The sequence below is a fragment of the Canis aureus genome, chromosome 30 (genome assembly GCF_053574225.1).
Source record: "Canis aureus isolate CA01 chromosome 30, VMU_Caureus_v.1.0, whole genome shotgun sequence".
NCBI classification, from domain to species: domain Eukaryota; kingdom Metazoa; phylum Chordata; class Mammalia; order Carnivora; family Canidae; genus Canis; species Canis aureus.
Window position 1 is genome coordinate 17,856,446 of NC_135640.1, and position 18,283 is coordinate 17,874,728.

Below are 18,283 nucleotides of genomic sequence, written 5' to 3' on the forward strand. Positions count from 1 at the left end.
AAGAGGAAAGTGCTGCTAAAATACTGTACACAATTGCTGCTAGAATTAAATCCCTATCCAATCAACAAAGAAGTTTTCAGGTTTGTAAAACCTCAGTGGACAACTTGACGTTGAGTCTTGGATCCTGTAGCCAATCTGAATTATTGACCTCTTAGAAGTGGGCAGTGAATAGTAAGTGCCTACTTACAAAATTATGGACCTGAAGCATGTTTTAAGATCCAGCATCTTTGGAATTTGCTAGTACCAGTTTGGAGTGAACAGCTAAAATGTGTGTTTCATACTTTGTGTACTATGAAAATATGCTGAATTTAGAGACAGAAAGGTATTGAGCAGTATTTAGTGGTGCTGGCCCTAAACATTAGAGGGTTGGCATTTACTTGCAAAATATAATTTTCTGGGAGCCCTGGGGCTGATTAAACCCCAAACCGTCTTGTTCACTCCCTATCACTCAGTGAAATTCCACCCGGGAAGCTCTTCCTCCTCTTATTTGAATCAAAATAACCCTACAATTCTCTGTCTCATGACTCTGCTTAGGCTTTCCTCTCTTCCCAAAGTGCTTTTTCCTTTATATCTCAATCACTACCCATTAGAATACTCTGCTGCCTTCCAATGACCTTGTCTTCCTAACACCTCTCCAGATTTTCACCATGGTGGACAACTATTTGTCCAGGCCTCTGCAAAGTAATCCAAATGTTCCCTTTGTTCCTTATGTCCTAACAGGACTTAGCTTGCCTCTTTGTTATAACACATCCTATGAAATACTGGTTTTGGGAACTGTGTATTAAAGTCTACCAACATTGCGATGACTGGGTAGCTCGGTGGTTGAGCATCTGCCTTTGGCTCAGGTCATGATCCCAGGGGTCCTGGATCCAGTCCTGCATCAGGCTCCCCGGAGGGGTCCTGCCTCTCCTCTACCTATGTCTCTGCTTCTCTGTGTCTATCATGAGTAAATAAATAAAATAATTTTTAAAAAAGTCTACCAACCTTGATGAAGCACTCTTTGTAATAAGAGATCACGTTTTGCTTATGATCAATAGTGTCTTACACAGAGTAGATACTCTGAGTTGAATGGCATGGCAACTTCAAAATTGGCCTTGATCATCTTCTCTACTAGAAAAGTCACACAAAAACCAGTTTGAAAAATCACAGTCTGAGTTTCTATTTATTAGTTTACTTAGTGAATATACACAGACTACTTCACATATAAGCAAGAAATTTCTTTCTTTAGGTTCCAGGTATTTTTAGTATATTTTTCTTTTTCTTCCCCTGACCCATGCCCCCAGTTTGAAAGTCACTGACAGTTTATCTTTCTATAATTAGATTAAGAGGGGAATAAAAGGAAGAACCCCCTGGTAGCAGGAAGAAGCAAGGATCCTTTTAGAGTCTAGCATTTGATGAGATAGATATTCAGTTATATATTTCCATTATTTTTCCACGGCTGAATGTATGGTGGAGACCTGGGAACACACACGCTTGTAGCCATCACTTGCTTGCAGGGCTGTTGTTGCCACAGTAGTTGGCTTGCTGTGCCCCACACAAATGGGGTGCTGGTCTGTTTCCATAGACCTTTATCCCTTTCTTCATCACAAGGAAGGCACTGCCATGTGCTCTCAGCTAGAGTCTCTTGTCCAAGATTCCCGGTTTGGTTGACAGCATCCTGCTCAATACAACTTTTATCATCACAGCTTGAGACATCATGACTGGTTTTGGTGGGAGAAACTCGGTGGCAAGCATTCCAGGGACAAGTACCCAATTTGCTACATGAGGATGATTCTTTTTGCACTTGATAAGATGATAAGGAAACCTGCAGGCCCTGATCTAGTGGTTTTTATCAGAGGGTCATTGTAATAGCTTTTCGGGGTCCAGGTAATTGATGTAAGTTTCATCCATTTTGTAAATGAAGGAGATGAACCCAGGTGCTTGGTTGAAACATGCTTTCCCCACGGTCACTTTCTCCCCACATCCACTTCAATTTTAGTATATTTTTTTAAATATACTTGGTCAGAACCAAGTGACAGTGAGAAATGTATTTTCATCTGGCTGAAATCTTTTAAAAGTTTAAAAAAGCAATAAGATACATATAACTGCATAGTCTAGTTTTTATCTCTTATTATCTCCAGACATGGTTCTTCACCCATTTCTCTTCATAGTTAAAAATCTTTCCCTTTTAACTTTTACTTTTATCTAATTTCAGACTTGCAAAAGAGTTTGAAAAATACTACAGAAATTCTCTTACAATTTTTAACAGCTTCCCCAAATATTACCATTTTACATAACCAGGATATAATTATTTAAACTAGGAAATTAACACTAAAGCAATTCTATTAACTACTCCATAGACCTGGTTAAGTCTCCTTGGTTGTCTCATTAAGGTCTTTCTGTTGGTCCAATTCTCAAGTCATCATAGTCTCCTCCCATCTGACATCTCCTCAGTCTTCCTTTGCCTGTCATGACCTTGACACTTAGAGCATGACCCAATTATTTTGTAGAATGTCAATTTCAGGTCATCTGATGTGTAAGCAGGGATTATATCCTTGAGAAATATATTCATAGTCTAGGAGTATTTGTGACAATTATTTGGATAGAAAACATTTAATTCTTCAAATATTTTGTTGAATAATTGCCTTAGTTTCCCTGTGGTAAGAGTGGACGTTTTCAAGTTTTAAAAGAAGACAGAAAGTCATTTTTTCTTCTTTGTAGGTGTTTGTCTTGTATTAGTCCTTTGAAAGATTTATAATGAGATTGTGTCACAGAGCTCCATAAGTGTCTGTTGATATGAATAGGTGTCTTTAACCAAAAACAGTTTTTTTAAAAAGAAGCTCATTTTTAAATCACATATTACATTTTTTTTTTTTTTTTTAGTAATCAGTAGATAGGTAGTGTCAGACAGTTCAGGATGCTGAAATTTAATTGTTCAAAGTGATCTACTCATTGCCCTTACTGGAAAGTCTCAGGCTTGATTGGTTCCCGGATCTTCAATGGATATCACACGGAAATCACATTTAAAATATGGTACTTTACCACTGATATTGTTTAAGGTGATTTATTTATTTATTTATTTATTTATTTATTTATTTACATGTTTGTCTTCTTTCTCTCCATTTTTGAGTATGCTTTTTCCCTCTGGAAAACGTTCCCTGCTTTTCTGCTAACTTCTCCACCCATTTTGACTATTTCCTGCCTTGAATGGCCAACATACACTAGGCAATCTGAATCTAGTTTCTCTCCCCACCATTTCACTGAACCTGCTCCTTCCAAGAGTGCAAATGACTTTCTAATAGCTGAATTTGCTGCTTATGTGCATCATTTGACAATGTTGTCCACTCTCTTCTTTCATGACATACTGTCTTAATAATACCTGGGGTATACTCTCTCTTGGTTCTCTTGCTGCTTTCCAGAAAATCTTTTTCTTATTTGCATCTTCTCTTACTTGTGTTTAAATATAGGCATTCCGTGGGTTTGTTCTAGACATACCAATGCATATGCTGTGGGCTAATTCAAAGGCTCCCAGAGCTTCAGTTCCCATCTTTGTGTGGATGACTCAATCTTTACCTCTGACTTGGATACTCATCCTGAGCTTTAGATATGAATTTCCCATAGATACTTCAAACTTAGTTAATCATCAAGAGAAAACAATTAATTCCCCTTTGAACATGAACTTCTTTCTCCTACCCCCTCTCCTGGACTTGGGCTGGAGTGAAATCACTCATTAGATTATCCCATCACACTTAGTCCTCTGCCTGCTAACCCATGCTATTTTCTTAATCTGGGTTGTTCTTTTTCTCTCTTCCCATGTTTTACATGCTGATTTTTCATTTCAGTACAGTTGAAATTGTACCTCAGTGCTGCCTACCCTGATCAACTCAAAAATAATTAAAAGACTCTCATGTTTAAAATTAATTTGTTTCATGTTTTACCATTAGTTGTAGACATGTCTGGATTGCTTTCCTCGTTGGATTGTAAATCCCTCAAGTCATCTTGGTGGCTCTCATAAACCAGCCCAGTGCCCACTTACATACTGATTTGTTGAATTGACTTAAAATGAAGTCAACCTCCGGGTTTGCCGCTGTTGTTATGTTTATTTGTTCTGTTTTATTTTGTTTAGTGGCCCTGCAAACAACATGCTCCTCTCAAGGATGATAGTGCTACACTATAACACAGAAGCCCTTCTATTTCCTCCCTCCTTCCCACTTCCCTTCCTCCCTCTCTTCCTTCCTTCATAATATGGGCAGGAAAAAATTAGAATGAAAGCAGCTGACAGTGTCTAGAACATAATTTGTTCTCTTTCAATTACTCAGAGCAATATCTTGGGCAGTTACTAAAGTAAAACTTTTTTATCAAACTCAATATACTGAGGCAGGGAACATAATCACATTATTTGCAATTTACTGTTGCTCCCTTAGTGATCTGCAGATCAAAAGGTATCTGTTCTGACACTTCATTTCTGAAACTTAATGTTGTGTTTATTTAATTCATCTAATTAGGACCTCTTAGCACCTCAAATGGGTGCTTTAAAAAAACAACACCCAGCTGTTAGCCTAGGGACAAAAGAATAAATGCAAATTTAGCACTTTTCAAAGGTGAATCCGCACATTTTGATGTCTTGACAGCATTCAATAAAAGTCAAGTGTTCTTAGACACAATCTACTAATTTCCTGATTGTTTTTGGACATAAATACTTAATAAATATGAAAGATAGTTTTAAAAAACTGACTATATTCTGGGGGAAATATGTACATATATGCATAGGTGCAATCTTTTATAATATAAAAATACCTTTTAGGAGCTTGTTGCTGCTTCTGAGATAAAGGAAATTCTCGATGTCAAGATTCAAACAGAAAAGAGAATGAAATACACAAAATGGTAAGTGACTTGCAAATAAGCCAGAGTAACCAATTTTCTAATGCTCTGTTGTGTAGTTATCATTTGTAAGTTGCACACATATAAAATGCATACTTTTTTTTTAAGTTTTTTAAGGAATCTCTGTACTGTTTTCCAGAGTGCCCATACCAACTTATATTCCCAAAACAGTCTGTGAGGATGCCCTTTTCTCCACATCCTTGCCAACACTTATTTCTTGTCTTTTTTGATACTAGCTGTTCTGACTGGTATGAGATGATATTTAGTTGTGGTTTTGATTTGCATTTTCCTGATGATTAGTGATGTTGAGCATCTCTTCATGTGTTTGTTGGCCATCTGTATACCTTCTTTGGAAAAATATCTATTCAGGTTCTCTGCATTTTTAATCAGACTATTTGTTTGCTTGGCATAGAGTTCTATGATTCCTTATATATTTTGGATATTAACCCCTTATCAGATATATAATTTGCAAGCACTGTGGAGGTTCCTCGAAAAACTAAAAATAGAAGCAACATAAGATCCAGTTAATTCTACTTCTGGGTATTTACTTGAAGAATATGAAAACAGTAATTGAAAAAGGCATATACACTCCTGTATTTTTCACAGTGTTAATGACAGTGGTAAAGATACAGAAGCAACCTAAATGTCTATTTATAAGGTGAATGGATAAAGAAGATATGGTATATATAAATAATAAAATATTACTCAGCCATAAAAAAGAATGGAATCTTGCCATTCACAACAACCTGGATGGACCTGGAAGCTATTATGTTAACTGAAATATATCAGACAGAGAAAGACTAATACCATATGATTTCACTTATATGTGGAATCTAAAAAAACAAAACAAAACAAAACAAAAAACCAGAACAAACAACAGAAAGAGAACTAGATTCATAGAGAACCAACTAGTGGTTGCCAAGGGGGCTGGGGGTGGGGAGTGGGAATGGAAAAATAGATGAAGGGGAAGTAAGAGGCACAAACTTCTAGTTATAAAATAAGTAAGCACTGGGGCTGAAAAGTACGGCCTAAGGAGTATAGTCAATGATATTCTCATAATGGTGTATTGGTGACAGATAAAAACCACATTTATCATGGTCAGTGTTTCATAATGTATGTAATTCTCAAATCACCATGTTGTATACCTGAAACTAGTATAATATTATATGTTAATTAAATTATACTTTACATCAGTTAAATTGTAAATAAACGAATATAAATTAAATGTATGTTTATGCTAGTCATATTGCAAGTAGTTGTGAAATATGTTATTTGAATTGAACTTTGTCTGCTCTTACAGACTTCTTTTGATAAACTAGCTGTAAAAGACACTGGGCTATCCCCCATGGCAGGTGATTTTAACTTTGATTTTCATTCAGGAAGAATTCAAGATTGCTCGTATGAGTGGGACACACATATATGTGCTCTTACTACCATGGATTTTTTTAAGGTGGCATTTAGGATCATAGTACTGGTTTATATCACAGCAGAGACTACAGTTTCTTAAAATTTGGTTATTATTTTAGGTTACTCAAATTATTCAGCATAAGCAAGAAACAGTTAAATAAACATCCCTTGATGCTTAAAGGGCTTTTTATTAGTTTCCAAAAGCAAGTCCGTTTTACTTAGTCTATAAGAATCTCTAGTGCCTTATCTCACATGGGTCTACCAATTTAGGACAGAGGTCATAACAATGAACATTTTAAAGAAAGTGTATATATATATATATATATATATATATATATATATATATATTCCAGATGATATTGGCTATGAAATTTGTACCCTCATGACTTCTCTTTAATTATAAATGTTTTTAGAGGAATAAAAACTATTCAAAAAGTTTTATTGGTTTGTTCCCACTCATCATTCTCTAAACTCTGAACCAAATTTACATAATTATTCTTGCAAATAAATAAAAAAAATAAAAAAAAAATTATTCTTGCAAATAAAAAGTATCTAAAACTCCATTCATATTTGTTTTACAGTCACTTTACAAACTCTTACATAAACTTTTAGTTACCTGATGACTAAATGCATGTTTTTAAAATCATCTATTATTTTTTAAATACTCTGCTGATATTGGCATCTGTTATATGAATATTGATGTCTATTGCCTCCAGAGTTTTGTTTTTGTTTGTTTCATTTGTTTCTGCTTGCAATTATAAATAGAAAAACCAGTTCTGACCTAGTCATAACTTTTCTTCATCTCAGCTTGAGACTTGAGAAATTATTTATTCTGCCTTCTGCATAATATTCCTATCCCTGCTAATGAGGACATTGCCTCCCACTTCCATTTACACTAATAGAAATATTGATTCTTTGGTATTCCAGCAAACTCTTTTGTTCTCACTGAACTCTATTAACAAAGATTCTCATTTGTGTCTATACCAAATGATAATTAATGTTACCCTTTTCATTAGTATGCCAGATGTAAAGAAGTAATCCAGATATTTTGGGGTTTGGGGGTTTTGTTTTGTTTTTTGGTGGGAGGAGAAGGGAGATTGTCTTGGTTTTTGATGAGCGCAAGAAGACTTCCCATGATAGCCACTGGCCCCATTTGATGGTGAATGTGTTCCCCACCTAGAAGATATCTGAAGCCTATTGGCTGCAGTCATTGTACAGAAATATTTTTGTAGTTCTTTTCTCTTAGTGAATCTCTTTTCCAGAAGAAAAAGTTGAAATTTAATAAGATCAATTTAGAAAGCCAAAAGTTACTCTGAGTTATAGTGTTGTTGCTCAGCCAGATGCTTGTCTCTTCTGCCCAGCTGCAAAATTTCTTTGTACACAAGGGTCTCTTTAGTGCCAAGGGGGGATCAGCAAAAAGGAGAAGAAAACATAGCTGCTGCTGCATCGATGACCCCATGTGCACTGACTCCTTCAGTGAGTTTTTCTTAGAATCATTGGGGGAATGCTTTGCCTAACCTCCTATCCCAACATGTAGGATTTATTTTTAAGATGGTCAGTTAATATTTCTTGAGCATAAACTTTTGGCCAGAGTTACTGGAAATTTGAGTTTATTAAATTTTTACATACTTAACTATGGTCTACAGGGTATTTTAAACTAGGCCATTTGGCTTTACGTCTACTTTCTTGCCCCCCAAAATATGTAGTGTGAGATGTATGAGAAGTAATTGGATAAAGTGCCTTTTCCAAATTTCGCATATCTCATTTATTTTAGATAATAGAGAAAAAAATATACAATATGATATATACAATGAAACACACTAAAACCATAGCTTGCATTTCTAGGAAAATTAAACAGAAGTAGTAATGAGTTGGAACTTAGGTCCCTAAATACATAAGGCAATATATATTAATGTGTGAAAATCAAGCTTGAGAAAAAAACCAAAACATTATGGAAGAGTTATTTGACTTATAAGACACCATACTATGGAATATTAAGTAACTTTTAAAAAAAGACTATGGTAGGACTAGATGTTCTGGCCTGGAAAGTTTTCCATGAAATATTTGGGGGTGGAAATGAGATAAATCAAATTATAGCATATGCATGATGAGATCTCTTTGCTGACAGAAAAAAAAAAAAACATATCAATCTTACATTGTAGCCATATGATAACTATATATTGAGAGAGAATTATAATTTTAGCCCATATGTTTTACATAAAGACAAATGAGTATATATTTGTTCATGCAGTGAAATGTCTTAAAAATACCCAGGTTACTATATATATATATATATCAGTGGAATAAAATGAAGAGAAAGGAAAGAAAGTCCTTTTTATTTTCTGTTTTATATACTTCTATAGTATTAGAATTTTTTAACCTCAAGAAGGCATTACTTTTATAATTTAAAACAGCCAGCTATGACATTTATTGAATAATTGTTTAAATGTCTCATTTGTCTGGCCTGCTAATAGTATTCGGCTTAGCAATGTAATTTGGAAAGTCCCAAACAATGTATTCAATTGAAACAAATGAAATAATATTGGGTTGGGGCTATATTCTTAGATGACATGAAGCTTTATTCTGATAAAAATTTATGTTGTATTTTTCTCGTCCAATTTCATAGCAGTTAGGGTGACTCGTTTTCTCTTTCACCAACTTGTTAGACTCTTGGAGACATTATTTCTCATATGTCTTTATTCTGTTCACCATTTTGCTACCAGAGGTGTCATTTTTAAACTTGCTAAAGCCTGGCTTGAATGCCCTTACCACTACTCTGAACCACCCCTTAGAGGAAGTGAACTGGAGCTAACAATACTTCTTACTACTCTTCGTGTTTATAAGCTCTCATTCACCAGCCTTTCTCCAGGTTAATATAAGATACCCTCAGAAATTATTTTATTTTCCATATGAGACAATCTTTCAACACGATCCAACACCCCCTTACTGGTCCCTCACCTTCCATTGGAGACTGAGCTTGAAATATTCATATATAACTTACTTTTTTTAAAAAAGAAATGCGTATATATTCCTGGATGAGTAGATGGTTCTTATTCTTTTATGCACTCATGCAGTGATTTTTTAAAAAATATTTATTTATTTTTCTTATAGAGAGAGTGAAAGAGAAAGAACATGCATGCCTGAGAGAGAAGAGAGGAAGAGGGAGAGAGAGAATCTCAAGCAGACCCCTCACTAAGGGACTTGAGGCTCAGTCCCATGACCCTGAGATCATGACCTGAGCCAAAACCAATAGTTTGACTTTCAACCAACTGAGCCACCCAGGTTCATACAGTGATTTTTAAATACAGTTTACCTACTGTGTGATCCTGGAAAAATTCCTTAAATACATAAAGCCTTAGTTTTTACATCTGTTGAAAGCAAGTCTATAAAAATAGCCAAGCCATAATATTCTTTTGAGGATTAAATGAATTTCTATATGCAAAGTATTTAGAATAGCATCTGGCACAGAAACGAATGAAATAAATATAAACTATTTTGATTGTTTATAAAAAATATAAACCATGGTATTCTTCATTAAATGAATATTTTAAAGAAAATTATCAATAATATACGATATACATATGCTTTGCATTGATGGCCTAATGCAGCTATCAATAATTACTGATAAAAGATGCCTAATATTTCTGGGAAAGGCATTCTGATTAATAGTAGCTGTGATGGGTTAAGTATTTTAATAATAATAATAACAACAACAACAACAACAATAATAGAAGTTTTTGTTTAGGGATGTTTCTAAATGCATTATTCACATTTTTAAATAGGTGGAAAATTATTAAAGCAGGGGAAAATATAATCCTGATTCTTAGTTGAGTAATTTCTTTTTCTCATTACAGATTTAAAAAGTCATGAGCAGAGGCAAATATTGAGTACAGTTAGTGCCAGTGCTGGTGAATGAAGAAGTTGCATTTTCCTTGGGAAAGACAGTGATTGTCATGGTTTTATTCCTATCTGGAAGCCGATTTATGGATAAGTTAACATGCAAAAAGCAAGTGCCACATTGCTGACCCAGTAATGAGAGAGAGGGAAGTGGGGCAGGAGAGAGGACAGAAAGAGAAAAAATGGAAAGAAGGAAAGGTAAGAAAGAGAAAGGCATGGATGGATAGAAAAGGAAGGAAGGAAGGAAGGAAGGAAGGAAGGAAGGAAGGAAGGAAGGAAGGAAGGAGGCAGGCAGACAGGCAATGGAGTAAATTCGAGTATAAAAGATACACTCAGAAAATTTCCAGTTTGGTACATTTCGTTTGTAGATTCCACAAATTAGATTGTCAAGAACTTGGTTTCTCAGAAATTTAGGCTATTAGCCATTCACAACTTACTTTGAATTAATTTAATCAGATTATCAGATTAGGATTTTGCTTAGAGCCTGCCAAAATCAGCCAGCCTGAGGAAACCGGAGTTTTGATTGAAAAGTGGAACTGGTGGGAAGTTTGCTTTTGAAGCACAGAACTGCAGCCCCAGGGGGAGGGGATGTAGGCATTCAGGGTGCAAGGGGAGCCTGGGACAGCCAGAGGGCAGCATGAGGGCACTGGGTGCCTCCGAGCTGATTAAGAGAGTTTACCAAGAGGTGAGAAGTTTCCCAAGACAAATAACATGCTTTGCACTTTGGCTAAGGTCCCTAGTGGCAGCGCACATTCTTGATATCTGCTCTTGTTACATTTAATTACAGTGATATTATTTGTGAGATTAGAGGTACCACATTCTCTGAGAGGACAACTGAAGGTTATAGGTTTGTACCTGCCTATCTGCTCAGTTTCACGTCCTGCTAGTTTCACTTATAAAATAAAATATATTAGATTTTAGACCTTTGCTCCAAAAGGCTAATATTAATCATGTTTTTGGCTGACTCGAGATTTTCACCCTAAAACCTCATCAGCATTCCATACATTATGTTTCACATGGGCATTGTGAAGTATGGACTAGATACATCAGAACTATAATGGGCTTTTCCTTCCAACAATTGAGCAGTTGAGACTTCTGAAGGCTATAAATTTGAACCATAATACGGTTCATGTGTGGCAATGCTGGGGTGAAAGGGCCGGGGCCTGGCCGGATGGTCTGTTTGCCATCAGTGCTCTCCTGAGACACCTATGTTCCATTTCAATTTCTATCTTCAGGTTTTTAACACTCAAAAAAGCCCCTTATTTTTAGAATATATAGACTATAGAATATATAGAATATAAGATATCAATTCAGGTTTTCATTATTGTGATTTCTTCGTTTTGGATTCTAAAAAATTAGAATAACTGTGCACATTTAAGAAGTTAAAGTTCCATGAACCCAAAGCAGGTACCTTAGAAAGAATGTAGAGGGCAGCCCGGGTGGCTCAGCGGTTTAGCGCCGCCTTCAGCCCAGGGCCTGATCCTGGAGACCCAGGATCGAGACCGGGGATCAAGTCCCACATCAGGCTCCCTGCATGGAGCCTGCTTTTCCCCCTGCATGTGTCTCTGCCTCTCTCTGTGTATCTCATGAATAAATAAATAAATAAATAAATAAATAAATAATCTAAAAAAAAAGGAAAGAAAGTAGAGAACCCATAATAAAAGCTATAATAAATGATTAGATTTCAAGATAAAGACACTCGTATTAATGTGCTAAGGCTGCCATAAGAAAGTACCATGATCTGGGTGGCTTTAAACAACTGAAATTGGAGGCTAGAAGTCCAAAATTTAGGCGTCAGCTAGCCATGCTTCCACTGAACTCTTTCTTCCATGCTTTTCAGCTGGCTTCTGGTAGTTGTCCGCAATCCTTGGTGGTCCTCAGTTTGTAGAGGATCCTACCAATCTGTCTCCATTGTCACCTGCTATTCTACCTATGAATTTTAGTCTTCAGTTAATCTTTGATTATTTCTGCATGACCCTGTTTCCAAATTAGTTCACATGCACAGGTACCAGCGGTTATGACATGAACATATCATTTTGGGGGACACTATTCAACCACAAAAAACTCAGACATAGTAATAAACCAGATGATAAAAATATACTTTAACCACGAGAAAGGAACAAATTCTCTAAATAAGGAAATCACTTGAGTGTTACATTATTCATTTACAAAATATTCTCAAGTCTGTTAATGATTTTTGAAATGGCTCAAAAATGTTGTCTACTCTCCAGAATCTAGTTTCTTCTTATATATAGATGTAAACATCTATATTTTCCTTTCTTTTTTAGACTATATTTATTTATTTGAGAGAGAGAGCGCAGGAGCAGAAGAGGGGCAGAGGGAGAAGCAGGCTCGCTGCTAAGTAGGGAGCCTAAGCTGGGACTCAATCCCAAGACCCAGAGATCTTGACCTGAGCGGAAGGCAGATGCTTAACCGACTAAGCCACCAGGTGCCCCCAAACATTTATATTTTCTATGTAATTCAGAAGCAAATTACAATAGATTTTTTATATTATTTAGAAATAGTTATTGTCCTAACACGTAGAAAGAATGCAAAACTAGACTTTGGGCAGGAATTAATAAGGAAGATCTTCCTAATTGAGTTTATAACTGTGCTGTCTCCAAAGTGCTGGAAGGAAGGGCATTCACTCAAGTGTCCAGATTGGAGAGAGAAAGCATGATGATGAACCCAGTTTCATGCACTGATGGAATAATATGGATGATTTGCAAGAGATATTATTAAACAGCTAAACAATGATTATACTACAAAAAAAACAGTTATAGATTAGATGCATCAATTAGTATTACCTTAAAGACCTTAGAATATAGATAGTGATCGGGAGCATAGACTCCAGTGTCAGATTTTTGGATTTAATTGTTTTCTATTTATTTACACAGTAACCTCTCTAAGCATCAGTTCCTCATCTATATAATCATAATAATGTATTAATTCCTAGGGCTACTGTAACAAATCATATAAAAATTGTGGCTTAACATGGGAGAAAGATATTCTCCCACAGTTCTGATGACTAGAAGTCAGAAATCAAAGAGTCAGCAGCATTTGTCCTTTCTGGAGGTTCTAGGGGAGCCATGACTATCTTTGGCTTCTGGTGATTCCGCCAGCAATCCCTGATATCTCTTACATTACTGATATGTCACTCCAGTCTTCTCCTCCATTGTCTTATGGCGTTCTCCACGTGTGTCTCTGTGTCTAAATTTTTCTTCCTTTATGAGCACAACTGTCATATTGGGTTTGGGACCCGCTCTAATCCAGTATGACCTCACCTAAACTTGATTACATCTGAAGATACCCTATTTTCAGATAAGATCACATGCTCAGGTACCAGAGACACATGAATATTGGGGAGACTAATCAACTCAGTATAGCGGAATGTATTTCACTGGGTTGGGATGAAGATTTAAAGGAAGCAATTCATATGACTAGCTCAATAGGTAGCACACAATACATTTTGGTTGCTACTGTTGCTCTTTATTTAAGATCACTTTTTGGGACACCTGGGTGGCCCAGTGATTGAGAGTCTGCCTTCAGTTCATGGTATGATCCGGGAGTCCCGGGATCCAGTCCTGGGATCAAGTCCTACATTGGGCTCCCTGCATGGAGCCTGCTTCTCCCTCTGCCTTTATCTCTGCCTCTCTCTTTCTCTGTCTCTCTCTGTGTCTCTATTGAATAAATAAGATCTTTAAAAAAAAAAATCACTCTTCATTGGTTGACCTGGGAGCATAATTATAAGGGGCACATTCATAGGAACTTGCCATTAAAAGGTATAAATTGGGGTTTTCTCAAAAAGTATCTGCAAACTTTTCATTATATCTTGTCACTTATCCTATAGATGCTTTACACATCTTTTTTAATGGGAAAGAAAAAAATAAAAGAATTTTTTTCTAGTAATTGTGGCACCATTTCACAAATTTGTAAATATAATATAGCCATTGTTATAGCTAGTATTGTTATGGCAAGTATTAGAGTGGAACATATCATTACTGCTTTAGGTGGTCATTCAACATTGTGTTATAAAGAATGCAGCATATATAACAGATCTATTTCTAAGTATAGGAAGAGTAGAAAAAGAAGTATAATATCTTAGGGAAGACTTCTGAATCCAAATATAGCATTTGGCATCCAGCTTGAGTAAGAAAGACCTCTATACTGAGTCCTTTTTTAATTTTGCTTTTATTTTGTCCAGCTTTACTGAGGTATGACAAATTTTAAATTACATATATATATGTGTGTGTGTGTGTGTGTGTGTGTGTGTGTGTGTGTGATGTACAATGTGGTATTTTGATATGAGTATACATAATGATCACAACACTCAATCAGGCTAAATTAACATATCCATCACTTCATATGGTTATATTTCTGTATGTATATATATAGTAAGAACACTTAAGATCTACTCTCCAGGCTAATTTCAAGTATGCAATGCATTAATATTTATTGTTACTATGCTCTGCATTAGATCTCTGAAACTTATTCATGTTATAACTGAAAGCTTTTACTCTTTGACCAACATCTCCCCATCAGCACCTCACAACCACTGTTCTTCCCTCTGTTTTTCTAAGTTTGTGATTTATAGATTACGCATATAAGTGAGAGCACATAGCATTTTTTTCTGTGGGTGGTTTATTTCGCTTAGCATAATGTCTTCCAAATTCATATACATTGTCACAAATGGCAGGTTATCCTTCTTTTTTAAGGCTGAATAATATTCCACTATGCATATATTTCTGTATCCATTCATCTATCAAGGACACTTAATTTTGATTCAGCTTTTATAAGCAACATGTTTTATGTAATTTTCTCAAAAATAATATAATCTTAGTTTTTGAACATTTATAATGTCTTTACATTGTCTTTTCAAATGAAACAAAATTTGTCTAGCCTATCAGCTCTAATACCTTCCATGTCATATAAAAGAAAAATAAACTCACACTGACTTACACAATAAGGAAATTTAATGATTCATATAACCAAAAACAGTTGTAGGTAGAGTAGGATTAAATCTGTGTTTTAATCAATAATATCAAGGTGCTTGTTATCTTTTCTTTCCTCTCTGTATTCTGTGATATCAATTTTATCCCCAAAGCTTGGTTCTGTCATAGTTACCAAAGGTATCTCCCAGATACTTAAGCCTCTTTTTTAAGTGAGAGGCTAGATCAATTGTGGTTAGGTGGTCCAACACTCAGAACCAATATCTGTGATTGAAAGAATGCAGTGCATTGATTGGCTAGTGTCTGGCTTTTCCCTAATTCTAATGGCTTAAAGTAATAATAGTTCACCTCTGATCTCTATCACTGGAATCCTTTTATTCCAAAATGCATGTACCTTAATGTTGTATAGATATTGTTAATTTTTCATATTATAGAGAAATAATACAAACAACTCATTTTTATTCCTATGTGGATAACTACACACATGTACTGTTTCTATTTTGATAGTGGAAGACTTGTCCTTCAAAATTGTAATTTTTTTTTTTTTTGCTCTAGTGATCTAGGTCTGGATCTTCCTCTGTCAATTTTTCCAAGAAAATAATGATTGGTTGATTACTTGATTGAGGTTTTTTTTGAGAGAGAGAGAGACAGAGAGAGAGCCAAGTGTAAGTGGGGAGAGGGGCAGAGGGAAAGAATTCCAAGCAGACTCCCCACTGAACAGAGAGTTCAACATGGAGCCAATCCCACTACCCAGGAGGTCATGAATTGAGCCAAAATCACAAGCCAAGCCACCCAGGTGCTCTGCAAACAATGACTTAATTTGACATTAGGCTTGAGAAAATTCTCTTCTATCTTTGCTATCTGAAACTTATTTATTTGTTCTGATGCTTAAAGAACATTATTTTTGAATGATCTTTCCATTTTTAATTATTTCTACTAATCAATTTGTCTTTCATAATTTCTTCTTCTTCTCATCCTCCTCCTCCTCCCTCTTCTTCTACTTCTCCTTCTTCCACTTCTCCTCCTCTTCCTCCCCTTCCTCCTCCTCCCGTTCCTCCTCCTCTTCCTCCTTCTTCTGCTTCTGTTTCTTCTATTCTTCTTTTTCTTCCTCTTCTTCTCCTCCAACTGCTTCTTTTGTCTCGGTACAAAATAAATCTTTTTGATCTCCTTACTAAGTCTTTATTTTTAGTTGAGAACTTTTTCTTCAATTATATTTTTGCATTCCATGATTTTCCACTTGTCCCAGTATTTTATTGAGGAACTGTGAGATTGCTTCTGACTCTAGTTATTAGAATGGTTGGCTCTTAGAGTAGAAGCAGGTTAGAAGCAAAAGAATAAATTTGATTTTAGGAGAATGGAGATAGAGTGCTCTGGGCATTTAGAAAATGGAATCTGGAGAGATACCCCTGGGTACCTCAGTTGGTTAAACATTCAACTCTTGGTTGTGGCTCAGGTCATGATTTCATGGGTCCTGGGTTGAGCCACTCATGGGGCTCCACATTCAGTGGGGAGTCTGCTTGAAGAGTCTATCACTCTGTCCCTCCTCCCATTCCGACACATGCTCTTTTTCTCTCTCCCTCTAAAATAAATAAATAAATCTTAAAAAAATAAAATAAAATGGGATCTGGAGCACCATAGAAGTGTCTGTACAGAAGATTTAGAGGTTATCAACCCATTTGTAAATCAATTAGATTTCCTAGCAGAGCATGAAAAGAAAAAAAAAAAAAAGCCAAGGAGGGAATCTTAAGTAACACCTACATTTAAAGCGTTGAAAACAAAATCAGATATGTGAGAAGGAAAAACAAAACAGGGGAAACAGTGTCATGGAAATGAAAGGAGTAATTGTATTCCTTTAATACTTATTTATCAGGAATTGCTTTCTGGACATTATTTCCACATTTAAGAAAATATTGAATAATATATCCCTGAAATAAATGTTTAATCATTGTTTTAATTTAATAGTTTTCTAGAGCACATTTTAATAAACTTTTGATTTTAGAATAATTTTATATCTATAGAATTATTGCAAAGATTAAACAAAGATTTCCTGTATATCACACACTCAGTTTCTTATGAAATTAGTTTGATATATTTATCATAATTAGTCAAACACAATTGGTACATTATTACAAATTAAAGTCCGTGCTTTATTCGGGTTTCCAGAGGTTTTTCCCAGTGCCTTCTTTTTTGGTTGTTGTTCCAGGATGCCATCCAGGATACCACATTACATTAATAGTCATTTCTCCTCGAGCTATTCTTGGTTGTGACAGTTTCATATACCCCTGTTTCTAATGACCTTGACAATTTTGAGGTTCACTAGCCAATTGTTCCTTAGAATGTCTCTCAGTTGGAATTAAGGTGATATTTTTCTTAAGTTTATACTGGAGTAGTGCTTTTTTGGCAGGAAGACCACAAACATAAATTGTATGGACCCATCACCTAATATCAAAGTTGAACACTATCAAAATAACTTATGACTGTTGATGTTAGCCTTCATCAGTGGGCTTTAGAAGTGTTTGTCACCTCTCTCCATGGTAAAGTTGCCTTTTTTTCTCTCTCTTTCAATATTATGCTCTTCGGAAGGAAGTCACTATGTTCAACTTACAGTTAGAGTAGGCAGTTAAGGAGAGGCAGTTGGGACCTCTTTCAGTTGCCTCCTGTATCCTTTTGATAGGTCTTCATCACTGTTTATCTTTTATTTTTATTTTTTGGCATTTACCTACTTTTTGGTACTATAAGATATTCCAGGCCTGTTTTGCAATATTTCCTGCCAAGTCCTAGAATCAGGCATTTCTCCACTGGAGACCTAGTTTTATTTTTTACTGGAGAAGAGTATTAGAAACCAAGATCTGGGTGCAGGATGTGTACATTTATAGTGGAACCCCTGCATCCTAGGCCCTCTCCACTAACAGAGTAGAAACAAACATACATGTATTTATATCTTCTGTTTTTTCCATCACCAGTTTGTCATTTTCCATATATATGTACTGTCCATATATTGGTGTATTTATACTAAAGCATTTCAATCAGAATTCTATTATAAATGATATTTTTTAATTTTCAAATTTTCATTTTTATACTGCTAGTAAAAAGGAAAACAGTTGGCTTTTTTAAAAGTTTTTAATGTATTTTTAACCAGTGTTATTGAGATACAATTGATATATAACACT

The 18,283-nt window shown here is 35.5% G+C and overlaps 1 long non-coding RNA gene and 1 pseudogene across 6 annotated transcripts in view; one reads left to right on the forward strand and one right to left on the reverse strand.

Annotated features, from left to right (window-relative positions):
* Window positions 1–18,283, forward strand: part of LOC144301758 (uncharacterized) — a 580,647-nt gene that overhangs the window by 167,286 nt on the left and 395,078 nt on the right. For all 6 annotated transcript variants that reach the window (XR_013368542.1, XR_013368543.1, XR_013368545.1 and 3 more), the window contains exon 3: window positions 4,784–4,863. This is a non-coding gene — a long non-coding RNA (uncharacterized LOC144301758). The remainder of the gene's footprint in view (window positions 1–4,783; window positions 4,864–18,283) is intronic.
* LOC144301533 (gametocyte-specific factor 1 pseudogene) lies at window positions 1,412–1,890 on the reverse strand (annotated as a pseudogene).